At 48.1% G+C, this 18,903-nt stretch overlaps 1 protein-coding gene across 4 annotated transcripts in view; it reads left to right on the forward strand.

The window, feature by feature from the left end:
- Positions 1-18,903, forward strand: part of TDRD12 (tudor domain containing 12) — a 3,388,409-nt gene that overhangs the window by 2,758,270 nt on the left and 611,236 nt on the right. The window lies entirely within an intron of this gene.

The raw sequence follows: 18,903 nt of genomic DNA on the forward strand, positions 1-18,903 counted from the left end.
ACTTTCTCCCAGTAGACTATTCTTCCTGTGTCCATCCTTGTTGGGCAGCACAGTTCGACATGGTAATATCAATCTACCTTTGTCTTTTGAGATATTCTTCCCTTGTTAGTCTGTGGGGAGGGTCTATGCTTCGCTTTGCGGGGTTCTTTCTCAGAGCCTGCTCTGCCCTTACTCCTTCTCTTATATGGAGACAGTGGCTAATACGGTCTTTTACGATGCTGTTTTGCACCATCCTCCTTCTTTCTTTTACGGATTTTTCATAATTTGCACACTGTTCCCATACTTTCGCTGTTTTGTTGGTGGCTCCACGTTGTGCCGCGGAAAAGTTTCTCCAAAGAAAACTGACGTCAGCACGCCGGGAAGGACTTATATGACCTCGTTGACGTCACGTCCATGGACCACAGGGCGGGGTCGTGAGGCGCCGTCCCCAGTCGCGCAGAGGTGCTGCTGCTGCAAAAAAATTCTGGATCCAGTCTAACGCCTTGGGATATTGTAAGTTAAGGAATCTGGGGCTAGACAACATCTCTACCAGATAGATTGTTACCGAAGGTAAGTAACTCGTACGTTAAGACAATGCAGCCGAAGGAGTATGATAGAAGAATATTTATTAAGATAAAAATTATATAAATAAAGTCCCACAGGCTGTAGAAGGAAGGGAGGTCAGAGAAGACCGGAGAGCAAGGAAGAATGCCCCCAACATTCCATGAGCTCATATAAATAGGGTGCAGGGGTTCTATGATGACATATAAAGAAGGGACCTGATAGGAGAGATGACACAGGATGCAATTGAACAGGGAATGGAACAACAATGAACATGGAAGAAACAATACTGATAAATGTACAACCGTGTTTGATGGGGTAGAGATATTAAATATCTCTAGTAATGAATCTAAAAAACATCTAAAGAACGTCTAGTTGTAGGAGATAAATTCAGTAACTCAAAGGCCAGTTTTAAAGTCGGAATATAGGTAAACGCCGACTGATATTGCACTCTATAAATGATATTAAGGAACAGAAAATTGAATATGAAATTTGAATGAACCAATCAAGTCAGTTGTCAATCACGGTTGATATTGAAACCAATTAATGTTATGTTATTGGTAGCTTGAGCTACAAGTCCTGCTAGAGTATAGACAATAATAAGTAGGTGTACAAATATCACAGGAAATTAGTTGTCATTACGGGATAATGACGAGTCTTAAGTCCCATAACAAATCTTTCATGTGACCTGCATCAGCCAACATAGTAGCATTGTCTTGTTAAGCCCACTAGGTCAATGACCAAAATTAAGTAATGGGCTCCAAAGTTCAAGGGTTGAATTGTAAGACATAACACAAGCAACATAGTGGAAAGGAATCCCGCTATTCTGGGGGACTGCTGCCAGGCTTTATTCTGAAAACCAATTAAGAGGAGGCTAGGAACACCTAGAGTCCAGATTGGGTCTTGGGAGATCAATCACCTAAAAAGTACTGAAATTCATAGTCAATGTTTAATCCCTCCTCCACCGCTCTAAGGTGCTTAATACATATAGCCTCATTCCTTCAGAGTTTCAATTCTCTGTTACCCCCAAGAGGATCTCTTGTAACATGTTCAATTCCATAAAATGTAAAACTCTTGTTTGGGTCCCTGTGCACTGCAATTGTATGTGTGCTCTGCTATTGGATACTTTTCATCACCCTGTTTAAGAGCCCGCATATGTTCACTCACTCGTTCTTTGAGAGGTCCGATTGTGCTACCCACATTAATCTTTCCACATTTACAGACAATCACGTATACGATGTATTTAGCATTACAGTTGATAATAGTGAGAATCACATACATGTTGCGTGCATCAGTTCCAAATTCTTTGGTTTTGTCTTGGGCCCACTTGCACATGCCACAGTGTCCACATTATGAGAAACCATGAGTATGCCATGAAAGCCACTGATTATGTGGCTGACAAACCGGGTAACTGGGGCTCAAAATGGAACTCAATGATTTACCCTTGAGAAATGTAATGTGCCGTTAGTGTTTTGTCAGCTCTTAAGATAAGCCAATGTTTACCCATTCTTCTACATGTTAAATCTGACGTGTGTGTAGTCTGTAATCATTCAAACCAGTGTTGCTTGTTAGGTGGGATGGGTCTCAGTGTAGTCGTCTGTTTTTTTTTCAGGGCCCTCTCCTTCGCCGTTGCTATGTCTCTGGCTTGGTAGCCTCTTTGCAAGAACCGTGATTCCATGCCCTATAAAAAGGCCAGAAAACTAGATTATCTAGTATTGGGGTATCTTTCATAGATTCACATGCCAGAATCATTCCCCGTCGTCGAGGCGGGAGTCCCACGGTAAAAAATATATATACAATAGCAGTGCCTAAAACCATTAGTAGTAGGCTAGAAAAGGATAAAGGCCCAACTAGGCCCAAAACTTAGCAGCCTATCTACCTCATTATGTAAAAAGAACTGAAAATGTAGCCTCAGCCAATCAGCTAACCTCACCCTCTAGAACCTTCCCAGCCCAGGCAGTTCGCCTCAGATTTTCACCGCACTTCGTGTGTAAGGGAGTCTCCCTGAGTGCCTACTCAGTTTTTCTTCAAATTTCTTCAAGATGTCTGAAAAGAAGGCTCTTTTCAAGGCTTGTGGTTCCTGCTTCAAGAAGAGGGTACATGTGGACGACCAGCACTCTGATTGTATATACTGTTTGCACCCTTCACATGTTGTGAAGGATTGCAGGATATGTCGAACCTTCCCTCCTAAGACCATCAGGGATAGAGAGGCAAGAGTTCTTTTGTGGTTGAAGTCGTCTGCCACAGATGACGAGGACAGAGCCTCTACCTCAAGTAAGAGAGCCAGTTCCAAAGAGAGGTGTTCTCCTGAGAGACTGAAGAAACCTAAACTCTCTCACAAAACCTCTGATTCCACAAAGAGTGCTGCGTCAACAGAGTCACCAACTGTGAGTACAGTCCGCACTAAAGCTGTCTCTTTGGTGTCCTCTCTTACTGTCACCACCTATTCTACGTCTTCTACCTCTTCAAGTACGGTTACCACCTCAGCAATTACTTCTCCTGTGATGTCCGTCAGGATTTCTTCAGTACCTGTCATTTCCCTTTCTTCATCTGATAAAAAATCATCGAGGAAAAGCCCGTCGTCGACGGGTCTTCCGTCGACGACCAAATCACCGTCTACGAAGCATTCGTCATCACTTCCGTCGACTGCCTCGTCGACGGGGGAGCCGTCGACGAGGCCGTCGACGGAAGTGATGACGAATGCTTCCACAACTCCGTCGACGAAGATCCCGTCGACGAAGATCCCGTCGACGAAGACCCCGTCGACGAGGAGCCCGTCGACGACAAGCCCGTCGACGACGAGCCCATCGACGAAGACTTCAGCTCCATTGACGACAGGCTCGACGACGAAGAGTCCGTCGACGGATTCGTCTACGAGGACGACTTCAAAGAAGGCCTCGTCGACGACGACAACAGCAATGACGATGCAGTCGACGACAATACCGTCGACGAACGCATCTGTTTCTCTTCTACCGTCGACAGCAGCACTGGTTTCTTTGAATGTGCCGTCTACGCATCTATTGCCCACATCTCCGGTAAGGGTACAATACACCCATTTCCAGATGAAGTCATTTCAGAGGCAGAGTTACTCTCATATATCTCCCCTCTTGCCTCGACATATTTTGGAAAACTACGTGGAGGAAGACTCTGATGATGAAGGGGATGATGAAGAGCCTTTTGGAGTGGCCCATCACCCAGTCCAGTTGCACATAAAATATCAAGAGGATGAAGATGATGATGATGTTCATTACTATCAGGAGAATTTAGCAACTCCTTATCATCATGAGCCACAACACGCAGAAGACACGGCCCATCTTCCGTCTTCTCTGATTCAGGACTTGCAGGCCATGCTGGCTGATTATCGTCAGAGGTTTCCGCCAACTCTGCCTAATACGAATCCTGTGCCAGTGGAAATGCAGAGGAATTCCCCCCCACATCCTTCACAGTCTCCAAGGCAGGAGGTTGACCCCGGGACTGGGGGTGATGATGTTGACGTCTCCTCTCCAGATGAGGATGAAAGAGAGGATGGTGAAATTCCGGATTCCACGCCTACGGAACCATGGAATGATTACGTCATTCCTATGCCCTCTCCTAATTTACCACAACCTTCAGATTCTCCGCCAGAAGACATAGGAGGTTTTCATAACATCATGCACCGGGCAGCTGCTAGATTTCAAATTACAGTTTCGGTTGAGCAGACTGACTGTTTTCTCCATGATTTCAAAGAAGGGTATAGAAGGGTATCCAGATCTATCCCTATCATTGAATATATTTGGAAGGAAGGGATTAACATAATGAAGACGCCAGCTTCCATCCCGGCGGTTCTTCCAAGAGTGGACAAGAAGTATCGAGCACCACCAGATACTCCTTCGTGTTTGATTGGTCACCCACGACCTGATAAAGTAGTTTTACAGGCGGCTCAACAAAAATCCAAGAATCCAGCGGCACCAATTTCAACACCTCCTGACAAGGAGGGCAGAAGATTGGATGCGATTGGAAAAAAGTTCTCAGCTAATGCCGCTGCTACTGTTAAGATTGCTAACTCTTTGGCAATTTTAGCACGTTATGACAGACAAATGTGGTCAGATCTGTCGGAATTCATCAACCTTATTCCCGAGGACAGTGTTCAAGAAGTCCGGAAGGTTGTCATGGAAGGCGAGCGGGCGGCTTCAGAGATTATCGATTGCGCCCTAGATATCTCTAATACAGCCTTTAGACAATTGGCTGGATCGGCAGTTCTCAGACGGCAAGGATGGCTCAGGGCAACTTCTTTCAGACCTGAAGTCCAGACCAAAATACTTGACATGGCCTATGATGGAGAGTTATTGTTTGGCAAGCACATAGATGAAGCATTGCTTGCGATCAAAACGGATACTGATACGGCCAAATGGCTTGGTACACTACAGTATAAGCGAGGTTTTTTCAGAGGAGCAAGGGGCCGTGGTTTTTCTTCCAGAGGACATTATCAGAATCAGCAAAACCGCCAGTATCAAACTCAGAATAAGCCGTACTACCAACAGTCCTATCGGCAGTCATCATCAGCGGGTTTCTCTCGTCAAGGAGGGAAACGACGTTCTAACTACCAGGGACGCGATTCAAATAAGCGCCAGTGAGTTTTGCCGGACACCATCCTTCCTTCCTTCCTTCCCTCCCTGTGGGCGCCAAGATCTCCGTCTTTTATCAACAGTGGCGGAAGATAACTTCAGATCAGTGGGTTCTGGACATAGTCAAACACGGACACACTCTGGAGTTCTTGCAGAAACCTCCAACATCACCGCCCAGGGGTCCCCCCCCCCCCTCGTCTTCATTTGTTATACATGGAAGCCATGAAGATGCTGCACAAGAATGCGATAGAAAGAATTCCAACATCCCAGAAAAATCAAGGGTTTTATTCTCGCTTCTTCCTTGTGGAAAAGGTTTCAGGAGAGTGGCGTCCAATTTTGGATCTACGAAACTTAAACAAATATCTGAAAAAGCAGAGTTTCCGCATGGTGACGCTCACGGATGTCCTCAATTGCCTCATGAAAGGAGATTTCATGGCTTCCCTGGATATGGAAGACGCTTACTTCCACATTCCCATACACCCAAACCACCGCAAGTATCTGAGATTCACAGTGGCTGGTGTCCATTTTCAATTCAAGGTGCTCCCTTTCGGCCTGAAATCTGCACCGAGAATCTTTACCAAGACTCTAGCTCCGGTTGCAGCTGCGTTGAGGTCACAGGGAATACAAGTGTTCCCGTACCTCGACGATTGGTTAATAAAGAGTCCAACAAAAAGTTCAACGAGGCAATCTGTCAAAAGTGCCCTATCAATGTTCTCAAATCTGGGCCTGACCCTCAACGTCAAAAAATCTCAACTGCAACCCAAACAAATTCTGACATTTCTGGGAGCAGTATTGAACCCTTTTCAGTGCAAGGCCTTCTTGACCCAAATTCGTCAGGACAGGATCACAAAGCTGGCAAGTCAAATAAGGACAAGAAAGTCTCTTTCGGTCCGACAGTTTGTTTCCCTGCTAGGGATGTGTTCCTCTGCACTCCATCTAGTCCCACTAGCTCGACTCAGAATGAGGCCTCTCCAGGAGGAATTGCATCGGCAGTGGCGGCAGATAGACGGATCATTCGAAGACCGCATCAAGGTCACGCCCAAGATGAAACAGGCTCTTCTATGGTGGGCGTCAAAGAACAATTTGTCTCCGGGGCTCACATTTCTTCAGACCATACCGGAGTTTACTCTGACGACAGATGCCTCCATGGAGGGTTGGGGAGGCCATCTACAAGACCTTCAAGTGCAGGGACGATGGTCTCATCAGTACAAGCACAAAAACATCAACAGCCTCGAGTTGAGGGCCATTTTTCTGTCCTTGCGAGCCTTCCTGCCAAGATTTGCAGGCTCTGCAGTGCTGGTGCGCACGGACAACACCACCAGCATGTTTTACGTAAACAAACAAGGGGGCACAAGATCTCTGGCCCTGTCACTGCAAGCGCAGGAAATGTGGGAATGGTTAATCCATCACAAAATTTCCCTCAGAGCGGAGCATGTACAGGGAATTCAGAACTCTCTGGCCGACGATCTCAGCAGGTCGTTCTCAGGATGTCACGAGTGGGAACTCGAACAACGCCAAGTAGACACAATTTTTCGGCTCTGGGGCACACCAACGCTGGACCTGTTTGCCACACAACAGAACAGCAAATGCCTATATTTTGCCAGCAGGTTCCACCAGCAAGGGTCGAGAGGAAATGCCCTGTTGATGAGGTGGTCCGGAATTTTTGCGTATGCCTTCCCACCGATTCCTCTCATTCCAAAGGTTCTACAGAAAATGAAGAGAGAGCGTTGCTCTCTAATCCTAATTGCTCCTCGCTGGCCGAGACAGTATTGGTTCCAACAGCTTCTAATACTCTCTCATCAACCTCCACTGCGCCTCAAGCCGACACTTTCAATGCTAACACGGGAGGAAGGTCAAATACTGCATCCAGATCCTCAATCGCTGCACTTGCACGCCTGGCTCCTGACTTCCTAGAGTTTAAGGACCTTGAGATTTCTCCAGATTGTAGAGCTGTTCTTTCTCAGGCTCGTGCCCAGTCTACCATCAGAACCTATCGCTTCAAATGGAAGAGATTCTGTTTGTGGTGCGGAGAACATGATGTCCATCCACTACAGGCTCCTCCGGAGAAGATTCTACCTTATCTGCTGTCTCTGGCTAGATCAGGTCTCGCTTTTTCTTCCATTAAGGTTCACCTTGCGGCCATATCAAGATTCAGAAAGAGTTACAGCAAACCATCTTTATGCTCGTCCTCTTTAATAAAACAGTTCCTTAAAGGATTATTTCGAGTTTTCCCTCCAGTGCGGCCTCCTCCTCCTGAGTGGGATCTCAATGTTGTGTTATCTCAATTGCTAAAAAGACCCTTTGAACCAATTCATAAAGCAGAACTTAAATTCTTGACTTGGAAAGTGGCTATTTTGTTGGCCCTCACTTCAGCCCGGAGAGTAAGTGAGATACAGGCGTTCACTATATCGGAACCTTTCCTACATTTTTCCAAGGATTGTGTGACACTTAGAACTCATCCTAAGTTTATTGCCAAAGTTCCGACTCAGTTTCACATCAATCAACCGGTGAAACTCAGAACTTTCTTTCCAGACCCCAAGACTCCAGCCGAAAGGATGCTGCATTCCTTGGATGTCCAAAGATGCCTCAAATTCTATTTACAAAAGACAAAAGATTTGCGCAAATCTACCCAACTGTTTGTGGCTTATGGCCAAGCTACCCGTGGTCAGGCCGTGACGAAGGCAACTATAGCCAGATGGCTTTCCTCTGTCATTGTCTTCTGCCATGAGAAAGCGAACAAACCCCTGACAAGAAGGGTTAAGGCGCATTCCACCAGGATGATGTCAGCGTCTACAGCCCTATTTGCAGGAGTGACCCTGGAAAACATTTGCCGTGCTGCTACATGGAAAAGTGTGCATACTTTTACCAAGCACTATTGCCTGCAGTCGGTGGTAAATGAAGATACGTCAGTGGGAGAAGCAGTGTTGCAGCATCTTCTTCACTGAGGTTAGACTTTAATGGTGTTTTCTTGTTTTCTATTGTTAAATTTATTCTGAAATACTGTTTTTAATACACTGTATATTATATGAAGGTATTTTCATGATTATGCATATGTACTGAAATATGTTCTTGCTCTAGTACCTTCCAGGTTGTGTGGGGATATATGGTTTTGGATTGTCTCCCACCTTCCTCTACCGACAGATATAGTTATTACTGCTTGCTATTCTGATTCAGGCATGTGAATCTATGAAAGATACCCCAATACTGGATAAGAAAACAAGTTACTTACCTGTAACTACAGTTATCCAGTATTGGTATCTTTCATAGATTCACATGCACCCACCCTCCTCCCCGGCAGGGCAGTTCTTTATTTTGGATACTACTTCTCACTTGTGCTGGGAAAATCTAAGGCGAACTGCCTGGGCTGGGAAGGTTCTAGAGGGTGAGGTTAGCTGATTGGCTGAGGCTACATTTTCAGTTCTTTTTACATAATGAGGTAGATAGGCTGCTAAGTTTTGGGCCTAGTTGGGCCTTTATCCTTTTCTAGCCTACTACTAATGGTTTTAGGCACTGCTATTGTATATATATTTTTTACCGTGGGACTCCCGCCTCGACGACGGGGAATGATTCAGGCATGTGAATCTATGAAAGATACCAATACTGGATAACTGTAGTTACAGGTAAGTAACTTGTTTTCGTCTTCACTACAGTTTTGCTGGCCCTAATAATTTCTCCATAAGGGATAGATTTGATTTAGTGTTGAAGATGGGCGCTGGTTGCATACAAGACCGAGTTACATGAGGTCGGTTTTCGGAACATCTTGCTATGTATCTTGTTATCCTTTACATAAAGTTTGCATCTAGAAACACCACACTGGTTGTGCTAGAGTGAGTGGTGTATCTAATAATAGCATTGTTACTATTCAAATAATCACAAATTCTCACGTTGGCCTGTGACCAGCATCAATATCGCACATTCCTTTTCTTCACTGTCACTCTATAATGACATCAGCGAACCGTTAAAAGATGAATTTGATAACAATCGACTTCTTTTCATTTCCGGTTGCGAAAATCTATGTTGCCAGTTGGCCTTGTAGGAGTGGCTAAGTGTCCTTGGGAACTTTCTGGTGTCCATGTTCTTGTCTTTTCGTTATGCACCTAGTTTCTCTTTCACATTGCAAACAATTATGAAATGGTTTCTTTCCCGCAGCCTTCGCATATCTGCCCAATGGTGGGACCTTGATCTTTATGAGGAAAACTGAATTCACAGTGGAAACAGTTTCTTTTTCTTCTGAGACATCACTCTGTGGGGCTCTGCCTTGTATTTCTGCTTACTCTTCATGCTCAATGCTGATTCGTTCTGGGTTGTTCCAGCCTCCATATCTGCAGCTTGTTGTAGGAAAGATACACTTTTTGACATGGTCACCCCCGCTCTTTGCTCACTAGTACTGATGATGTTGATTGGTAGTGCATTGGGTCCCTGCTAACCAGGCCCCAGTGCAGTTTCCCTCAAAACTGTCAACGAATTGATAAGGACATTAGCACCATTGTAAGACCCTAGTAAATGGTACCCAGGGCAGGGGTATTAAATGTGGGTCTCTAAGGGCTGCAGCATATAATATTCCACTCTAAGGAACCCCCACACAAACTGCATGTGGACTGCTAGTGCAGGATATATGAAATGGTGCAAACCAGTCTGAAAATAGGACATGGCTTACTTCCAGTGTGCCATGCCCATGCACGCTGCATGTACTATCTGAAAGAAACAGTTAGTTATAGATTTCTTACCTTAGAATTACCCCAAGGCGTCAGACTAGATGCTGAAAGTTTTTCGTCAGCAGTTTTTTGTCAGCAGTACCCCTACGGGGTCGGAAAGTGGCGTCGGTCGACTCCACGTCCGTCGTCTGCATCGTGGTCGCCGGGATGATGACACGGTAGCTACATAGACACCGCCCTTACGCGCTGATGTCAGTTCTGTTCTTTCTTTTTCCGTGCCAGCAAGGGCAGATCTGGAGAGAGCGGAACCCCGATATGTTTTTGACTGAGTTTTTGCAACTTTTGTCGACTTTGTCTTTGAGACTTTCTCTGACTCTTGGTGCACGATGGATGCCCGGTTTCAAGGCCTGCGTTTCCTGTACCTGACTGATGTCGGTAACAGATCTGCACTGCATGTGCCTCTTCTGCCTGGAGCATGACCATGACCTCAAGTCGTGCTCCGACTGTCAAACCATAGCCCGAAGTCTTTGTAGGAGCGTTCCCGTAAGCTCCTTGAGGCCCGGCAGTCCGCTCAGAGTTGCACACGGTCCAGGTCGCTTGGGAGGTAAAGGGACCGATCGCGGAGTCATCATTTCTCCTCTTCTACGTCTTCGCACTCGGGTTCAAGTAAGTCGAAGCATAAGAAGAAGTCAAAGAAGCATTGTGTCTCTTCGACTTCCCTTCATCCGACGGTCAACGCAACGCAGGGTGTGGGTGGTGCCCCTCCCGCGGCTCCGTGTGCGGAGACTTCAGGGTCGACTCCGGGCTTCCCTCACTTTCTGGGACCGGGAGCTACCCCTGCCCAGCGTGTCAATTTTACGAAGCGATGCATGCCATCTTTGGGCGGCCCGACTCCGCCGGCACGCCTTTGGGTCCCACAGACTCGGCTGGGTGCCCTCTGCCTTCGGCTCCGGCCTCGGCACCATAGGGCCCCCTTGCATCTGGATCAGCGCCGCTCGACCTCGTGACACCAGCACCACGTCCGCAGCCGGCGTCTACCTCGGCTTTCAACCTGACGTGGACACGGAGTTGGCAGGACGATTTCAACGTCAGAATCCCTCCAAAGCTAAACCTGGTTGCGTTCAACTGGTTTTCCTGGGTATGTCAAATCCCCCCTTATGGACATGCCCTTTGATGGCCTCCGCCTTTTCGGCGACAAGGTGAATAACGCCCTAGAGCGCTTTAAGGACTCACGGGCTACTGCCAGGTCTTTAGGCCTCTCCACCACCTGCCTTGCGCAGTCTGCCTTTCGTCATTACGAAGGGGTACCCTGCTACGTCCCGCCGAGAGCCACAGACCAGCGCAAGCGGTTCAGCCACAGCACGGCCGGGGACATGTGAACCACAGGCGTGGTTCTGGGGGCCAGCGAGCGGGCCAGTCCACCACAGCCCCCACTGCAGCAGCCTCCAAACCTACCTAGTCTGACCTTTCAGGCCCACCAAACACCAGTGGGCAGCAGGATATACAACCCCCCCACCTCCACTAGCGCACCATCACGTCAGGCTGATGGGTTTTGTAAATAGGCTGAAGGGGCTACTCCCTCCCCTTCGAGACTACTCCTCCCTCCATGCCACCTCAATACCATTGCATGTCAGAGGATCACCTGGCGATTCTCCAACAGGAAATGTTGGCACTCTTGGCCAAGGGAGCCATCAGGCGCGTTCCTGTCCCAGAAGTAGGTTGTGGTTGTTATTCCCACTACTTTCTGGTGCCCAAGTAGGACAGAGGCATGCGTCCTATCTTGGATCTCAGGAGCGTCAACCGCTTCCTCTGGAAGGAAAAGTTGGACTTGCAGGACGCTTACTTTCACATCCCTGGCCTGCCGGCCCACCAGCATTACCTGCGGTTCACGGTAGGCCACGAGCACTTTGTTTACCGTGCTCCCCTTTGGTCTTACCATCACCCTCGGGTGTTCACGAAAGTGATGGCGGTGGTCGCAGCTCATCTGCACAGATCAGGGATTCTAGTCTTCTCCTAACTCGACGACTGTCAGTTGAAGGGGGGCTCGCCCCAGACTGTTGTCTCCCACCTCCAGACAACGGCAAGCTCCTGCATTTGCTGGGGTTCTCCATCAACTTGCCGAAGTCACACCGGACCCCCTCTCAGAAGATTCTCTTCATTGGAGTGGTTTGGTACACAACGCAGTTTTGGGTTTATCCTCCTGAGCAGCGAGTCTGGGATATTCGGACTATGATTCTGATCTTTCAGCCTCTATGCCGGGTTTTGGTCCGGATGACCCAGAGGCTGCTGGGCCTCATGGCCTCCTGCATCCTGCTGGTCCATCATGCCAGGAGGCATATGCAGACTCTGCAGTGGGACCAGAAGTTCCAATGGGCGCAGCATCAGGGGAATCTGTCTGGTTGTGTCCAGACCCAGAGGGCACTGCACGACAATTGCAGTGGTGGCTCATAAACCAGGATTGGGTCAATGGCAGATCCCTCTTCCTTCCCCATCCAGAACAAAGTGGTGACAGACGCATCCCTTCTGGGATGGGGCGGTCACATGGGAGAGGGGGAGATCAGAGGCCTCTGGTCTCCGGAGGAGTTTGGGCTCCACATCGACCTTCTGGAGCTTCAGGTGATTTGTCTTGCACTAAAAGCATTCCTTCCCTCTGTTCGGGGAAAAGTAGTGCAGGTGTTCACAGACAACAATACCGCCATGTGGTACTGCAACAAACAGGGCGTGGTGGGGTTGTGGACCCTATGTCAGGAGGCCCTCCGCCTCTGGACATGGCTGGAACATCCATGTATATCCTGGTGGTTCAACACCTGGCAGGTTCACTGAACTCCATGGTGGACAAACTCAGCTGCAGGGGCATGATGGATCAGGAATGGCATGTTCACTCAGAAGTGGTGCAAGGTCTCTTTTAGCATTGGGGAGAGGCTTGGTTAGATCTATTCAACTCAGAAGAGAACGCGCAATGTCAGCAGTTCGGCACGTGTGAATTTCCGAGGAGGCACTCGCTCATCAACGCTTTTCGTTGCGAGTGGGGTTGCGGTCTTCTTTACGCCTTTCTGCCTATACCACTTCTGCCCAGAGTGCTGAAGAAGATTAATGTCGACCGGGCCCAAGTCATTCTTATGGCTTTGGATTGTGAATGAAGCGTCTGGTATCCCGAGTTGCTCAACATGGCTATTGATCCTCCGATACGACTGCCTCTTCGGGAAGACCTTCTTTTGCAGCAGCAAGGAACGGTCCTCCACCTGAATCTGTCCAGCCTCCACCTTGTGTGGAGATTGAGCTTTGGCAGTTGACAATGTTTGACCTGCCTCCCTGAAGTCTGTGTGGCAGCCAGGCGAGCCTCCACTAAGATGGTATTCGCCTGCAGATGGAATAAATTTGTGGCATGGTGCACAGCAAAGGCTGTGGATCCACTTTCTGCCCCTCTTTCTGAGGTTCTTCTGTTCCTCCATTCTTTGGCTCAGCAGGGCTCTGATCTGCGCATTCTTAAGGGCTAATGCTCAGCCATTTCAGCCTTTCTCAGGCTACCTGATCAGCCTTCTCTTTTCAAGTCCCCTGTTGTAAATAGATTTCTTAAGGGCATTACTCATCTTTTTCCTCCTGTTCCCCTCGTAATGTCTCAGTGAGACTTGAACTTGGTTCTTACTTACCTTATGTGTGCTCCCTTTGAGCCACTGCATACCTGTCCTCTAAGGCTTCTCACTTTGAAAATTGCCTTTCTGTTGGCCATCACTTCTGCACCCAGGTTGAGAGAGCTACAGGCTCTGTCTTCCAAGCCTTCCTTTTTGTCGGTTCATCTACTTGGATCGCTCAAAGCAATTCTGGGTGGACGACCAGCTCTTTGTCTGTTATGTGGGTGCTAAGAAAGGTTGGTCCATGCACAAACAAACCATCTCCAGGTGGGTCGTTTTGTGCATCAAAGCCTGCTATTCTTTGACTAAGAAGGGGCCTCCAGTGGGGCTGCGCACCCATTCCACCAGGGCGACGGCCGCTACCACTGCTTTGAGACGAGGAGTCCCCCTAAATGACATCTGTCAAACAGCTATGTGGGCATTGCTGCACACGTTTACAAAACACTACTGCCTGGACAGCCAAGTACGAAGAGACGGCTTCTTTGACCGTTCTGTTCTCCAGGACTTTCTGGTTTGAACTTGGTTCGCAGACCCACCTCCGGGGTTGGTATTGCTGGGGTATCTATTGTAAGATAAGGAATATATAACTAACTGTTTCTTTCAGATGAACAAGTTACTTACATTTGGTAACAATATATCTGTAAGAAACATAGGTCAGTTATAGATTCCTTATCCCCCCTCACTCATCCTCACCTCGTTCTACAAACTGACTTCTAGGGTTAATGACTTCCTTTCAAGGCCCTAGTTTTGTGCACCAGTGGTCAGTGTCTTGCATGGCTCTGCGTATCTGGCGTGGTAAGTAGTGTACAGAACTGACGTCAGCGCATGAGGGCGGCGTCTAAGTAGCTACTGCAACGTCATCTTGGCGACCACGACGCAGACGATGGACGCGGATTCGACTGACGCCATCTTTTGACGTGCATGGGTACTGCTGACAAAAAACTTTCAGGATCCAGTCTGACGCCTGGGAGTAATTCTAAGGGAAGGAATCTATAATCTACCTATGTTTCTTACAGATATAACTTGTTTGTATGGATGTCACCCCTACAGCAGGCCTTAAACCCCTAAGGCAGGGTATGTTATGTAACATGTGGTGGCACATCTGCATGAGCAAATGTGTCACTGTAATGACTAGTTCCATTGAAAGTGATCAGGAATCCATCTTACGGACATGTACTGGGCACTGGTCATTACTTTTTACCCAGCTACATGATGGCTTCACTGAAAATAATGGTATTTGGTAAAAAAACACTCAGTCTTAATACATTTATACTAATGACAGTGTAGGATTTATTATGACATTGATGCACCTTAGAAGTGCCCCCTGATTTGCTACTAGCCATATTGTGTGCTGGCTGACTGGTAACTTCCATCCTGCCACCACAGTCACGTTTTTGACACCCTGCAAGGGAAAGCCCATTCTCTGAGAGGTCAGAAACTATACCTGCCCTGGCGGAAGGTGGTCACAACCCCTCTATTAGGATGGGTAGTGTTTTGGCACATCAAGGCCAGAGGCTTCATAGCCTCTACTGCCTTTCATATGCAACAACTGCTTCCCTCAAGACCTGGGTAACACAACCCAGTTCCCTGGGGCCCATTTTGCACCAGAGCAGGTGGTCAATTAGATTGACTTAAGCTGTGTCACACTTGGAGGCTAGTCATACCCCTGAGGTGGGCCTCTTTAAGTGGACTGCCAAAGAAGGGTTTTACCACCTTTTTAGGTTTTGTGAAAATGAGGAACTCTGGGCAAGAGTATGCCCTATCCTCGCAGGAAGTGGTCATATAGGGGATGTAGACACCCCAGGGGTGGCTACTACCCTGTACTCTGCTAAACACCCCTAATTTCAGTATGATGGGGTCCCCCTGACACCAGAGAGATAGATTTTACTACCTGGGTATAGGAAGTAGGATCTTTCTGGCATATATACCCTCACTTTTTGCCTGGTGTCAGTGTGTTTTGACTGTGGTTCACTGGGATACTGCTAATTACTTTTTGATAAAAAAATTGTGAATTTGGGTACTCGTAATGTTAGGACACCTAGCCAAGTGAGGGAGTATGTTAGTAGGGACTGGAAGACTCTTGTACGGAAAAGAGGTGTGGCGCCGCCCTTGTTTCAGGTTGAGGAGTGCTTCTCCCCTGCTATGCAGGTAGAGGAGAACTATGCTGCTCTCTGCTCGAAGATCACTTCGGTCTTAGACTCATCCGCTCCTCTAAAATACCATAGGAGCAGGGGGAGACCTTCGGCCCCCTGGTTAAGAGCCTGAAACTCGAATGTAAACAAGCAGAGAGGAGGTGGAGACACGGATACCTGGATAAGGATAGGCTTATCTGGAAATCTAAGTTGATGGATTACAAAAAGGAAATCCATAGGGTCAAGGCGGCATACTTCTCTAAGGTGATTCTTGATGCCCCGAATTGCTCCCGAAGTATTTTTAATATCTTGAACAGTCTTATAAGTCCTGACTGCTCTAAGAATGAGTTTCCCCCCTCTCAGGAACTTTGTGAGAACCTGGCTAGGTTCTTTCAGGACAAAATTAAAACGATTATTGAGGATTTGGGGGTGGAGCAGCAACAGATTGGGGCTCAACCCTTAGTGGTTGATGGCAATGGTGATTCCCTGGAGCAGATTGTGGTGGATCTTGGGGCCGCCTCTGAACAGGGGGGAGACAAGTCCCTCTCGGAGTTCGCGTTGCTGACTCCAGAGGAGTTCAGTAGAATGGTCCTTGGTATCATGTCCGGGTCTCCGCTTGACCCGATTCCCTTAAAAATTTGGAAAAAGTTTGAGGAAGAGCTTTTTCCCACACTCCGTCTGGTTTGCAACCAGTCTTTTTCTACAGGAGTGGTTCCACATCAGTGGAAACAAGCTGCGGTGACTCCACTGTTAAAAAAGCCCTCTCTCGACCCTGAGTGCTTGAAGAATTTTAGGCCTATTTCGCTTCTGCCCTATCCAGCCAAAATCGTGGAGCGGGTCGTTGCTGGCACTCTCTCTAGGCATTTAGAACAGCATAAACTCCTGGAGGAAGTTAAGTTTGGCTTCCGGCCAGCCCACGGAACCGAGACGGCCTTGGTGACCGTGTTAGATGAGCTTCGTTGGCGGGCAGACAGGGGTCAGGCAGGTGTGTTGATCCTGCTTCGACACGGTGAACCATGGGACCCTGCTGAGTAGGCTGAGAGTGGTGGGGCTTACAGGTAGTTTCAGTCCTTTCTTCAGGGCAGACAGCAAGACGTGTCCCTCCCTACTTACCAAACCGCCTTTTCCACCATCTCGCACGGCGTTCCTCAGGGCTCAGCAATTAGTCCGATTTTATTTAACATCAACATGAAGCCTCTGATTGCAGTCATCAAAGAATATAACATTGAGATCGTTAATTATGCTGATGACACGCAGCTGATTCTCTCTCTGGAGGGAGATCAATCAACTTCTCTAGAAGCATTTCACAACTGCCTGCAAGATACTGCGTGCTGGTTGAAGGCTAATTCCCTGCAATTTAATGCAGGTACAACAGAGGTGCTATACTGTCCAAGGGTCAGGGTTCAATCTGGCCTACCCAGCAACTTCTGGCCTTCTGACTTCTTTCCATCGGTTAAGCCAGTGAAGGCAGTTCGGAACATGGGCGTCACGTTTAACAGCAATCTCACCTTGGAGGCGCAGGTTTAGAAAATAGGGGCAGGTTATCTGGCCATTATTAGATTGCTCAGGAAAATTCTTCCTCTGCTGCCTTCGCCAGCTCAGGCTGAGGTGGTGCGTTGCACCGCACTCAGTAGGCTGGACTACTGCAATTCTTTGTTGCTGGAGTCCCCGAGTTATCTTATCGACAGACTTCAAAGAATCTAGCCGGCCGCGGCCAAGTTAGCCGTGGGGTGGCCTAGAAGGTCTTCTTCCTCTAAGGCTCTGGCTCAGCTGCACTGGCTCCCTTTGTGACAGAGAGTCCAGTTTAAGTCTCTCTGCCTGATGTTCAAAGCCCTCCATGGGTTGGGACCTGCTCTTTTGCAAAGGAAGTTTGCGTGGCATGTGCCGGCTCGTAACCTTCGTTCTTCCTTGGCCAGACTGGTGAGGATACCAAATGATCTGCCACAGCAGGTGGCAGATCATTTGGTGTGGCTGCGGCGAAACTGTGGAATGCTCTCCGGCTCAAGCTCAGACAAACCACTGACCTCTTACCGTTTAGGAGGAGATTAAAAACCTGGCTATTCACGAAGTCCTAGATAGTTATCAGTGTTGATCCCCCCTCTGCCATGAGTCTGCCAGCGCCAGGAAGCCTGCTAGGTGATAGCGCGCTTTAGAAGTCAAATAAATGAATAAATAAATTAGTTTTTGCATACTGGGGTACAAATGTAAACCCCTAGTATATGGTACTGAGGTACTCAGGGCATTGGTACACCAGGAGTCCCCCATGGGCTGAAGCATGTATTAAGCCACCCATGGGAGCCCCTGCAAACTGTGTCTGTAGAATGCATGCACACTTCACTTTAGATATTAGGTTTCCCGTACATCCCAGTCACTACACTTAAAATCTGAAAGGCACCCCTAAGGTTGCCCTTAAATCCAAGGGCAGTAGGCACAGTTCTAAGTGTATGGGCATGAGCTGAGGTATCCCTACTTTCTGGGCTTGGTAAATGGGGGATAGCCATCTTTAGGCACGCAGTGGACGCTTGTAAGTTGAGAGACCCGGCTACACAATGACTACCTTGAACTTTGTCAGTTCTGTTCAAAACTGTAATCTGAAAGAAACACTTAGTGATAGATTCCTTACCTTAGAATTACCCCCAGGCATCAGACGGGATACGGAAAGTTTTCGTCAGCAGTAGCCCTGCACGTCGGAAGGTGGCGTCGTGCTGCTCCTCGTCCGTCGTTGGTCAACGAAATGACATCGCGGCAGCTACTTAGACACCGCCCTTGCACGCTGACGTCAGTTCTTTCTTTTTCCGTGCCATCAAGCGCAGATTCAGAGAGAGCGGAACCCCCAGTCATTTGTTGACTGAGCTTTTTTAGGTCTTTTTGTCTCTTCTTTACAAGTCAATTGACTTTTGATGCCGTAGGGATGCCCGGCTGCAAGTCTTGCGGGTACTGTCATCGTATGATGTTGGTGACAGACGTGCTCCGCCTGTATCTCTACTGCCTGGGGCGCGACCACAATCCCAAGTCGTGCCCTGACTGCCGGGCCATGGCGCCGAAGACTTTGTGGGAGTGGTTCCGAAAGTTGCTTGAGGTCCGGCAGTCAAGGTCCCGGTCCCGTGGGAGGTCCAGGGACCGGTCTCGGAGCCATCACCATCGTTCTTCGGGATCGAAGTCTTCGCATTCGGGGTCAGGTAAGACTTAGCTTCACAAGAAGTCGAAGAAGCATCATCGCTCACCGACTTCCCTCGCCAGTTGCGTGACATGGATGAGGGTGAGGGTGGTTTTTAAACAGAGAGAGTATGTGTTCCAAGTTAGGATGCTATATAGGGTTGAATCCAGAAGTCATTGATGC

The sequence above is a fragment of the Lissotriton helveticus genome, chromosome 12, assembly GCF_964261635.1.
Source record: "Lissotriton helveticus chromosome 12, aLisHel1.1, whole genome shotgun sequence".
Taxonomy (NCBI): Eukaryota; Metazoa; Chordata; class Amphibia; order Caudata; family Salamandridae; genus Lissotriton; species Lissotriton helveticus.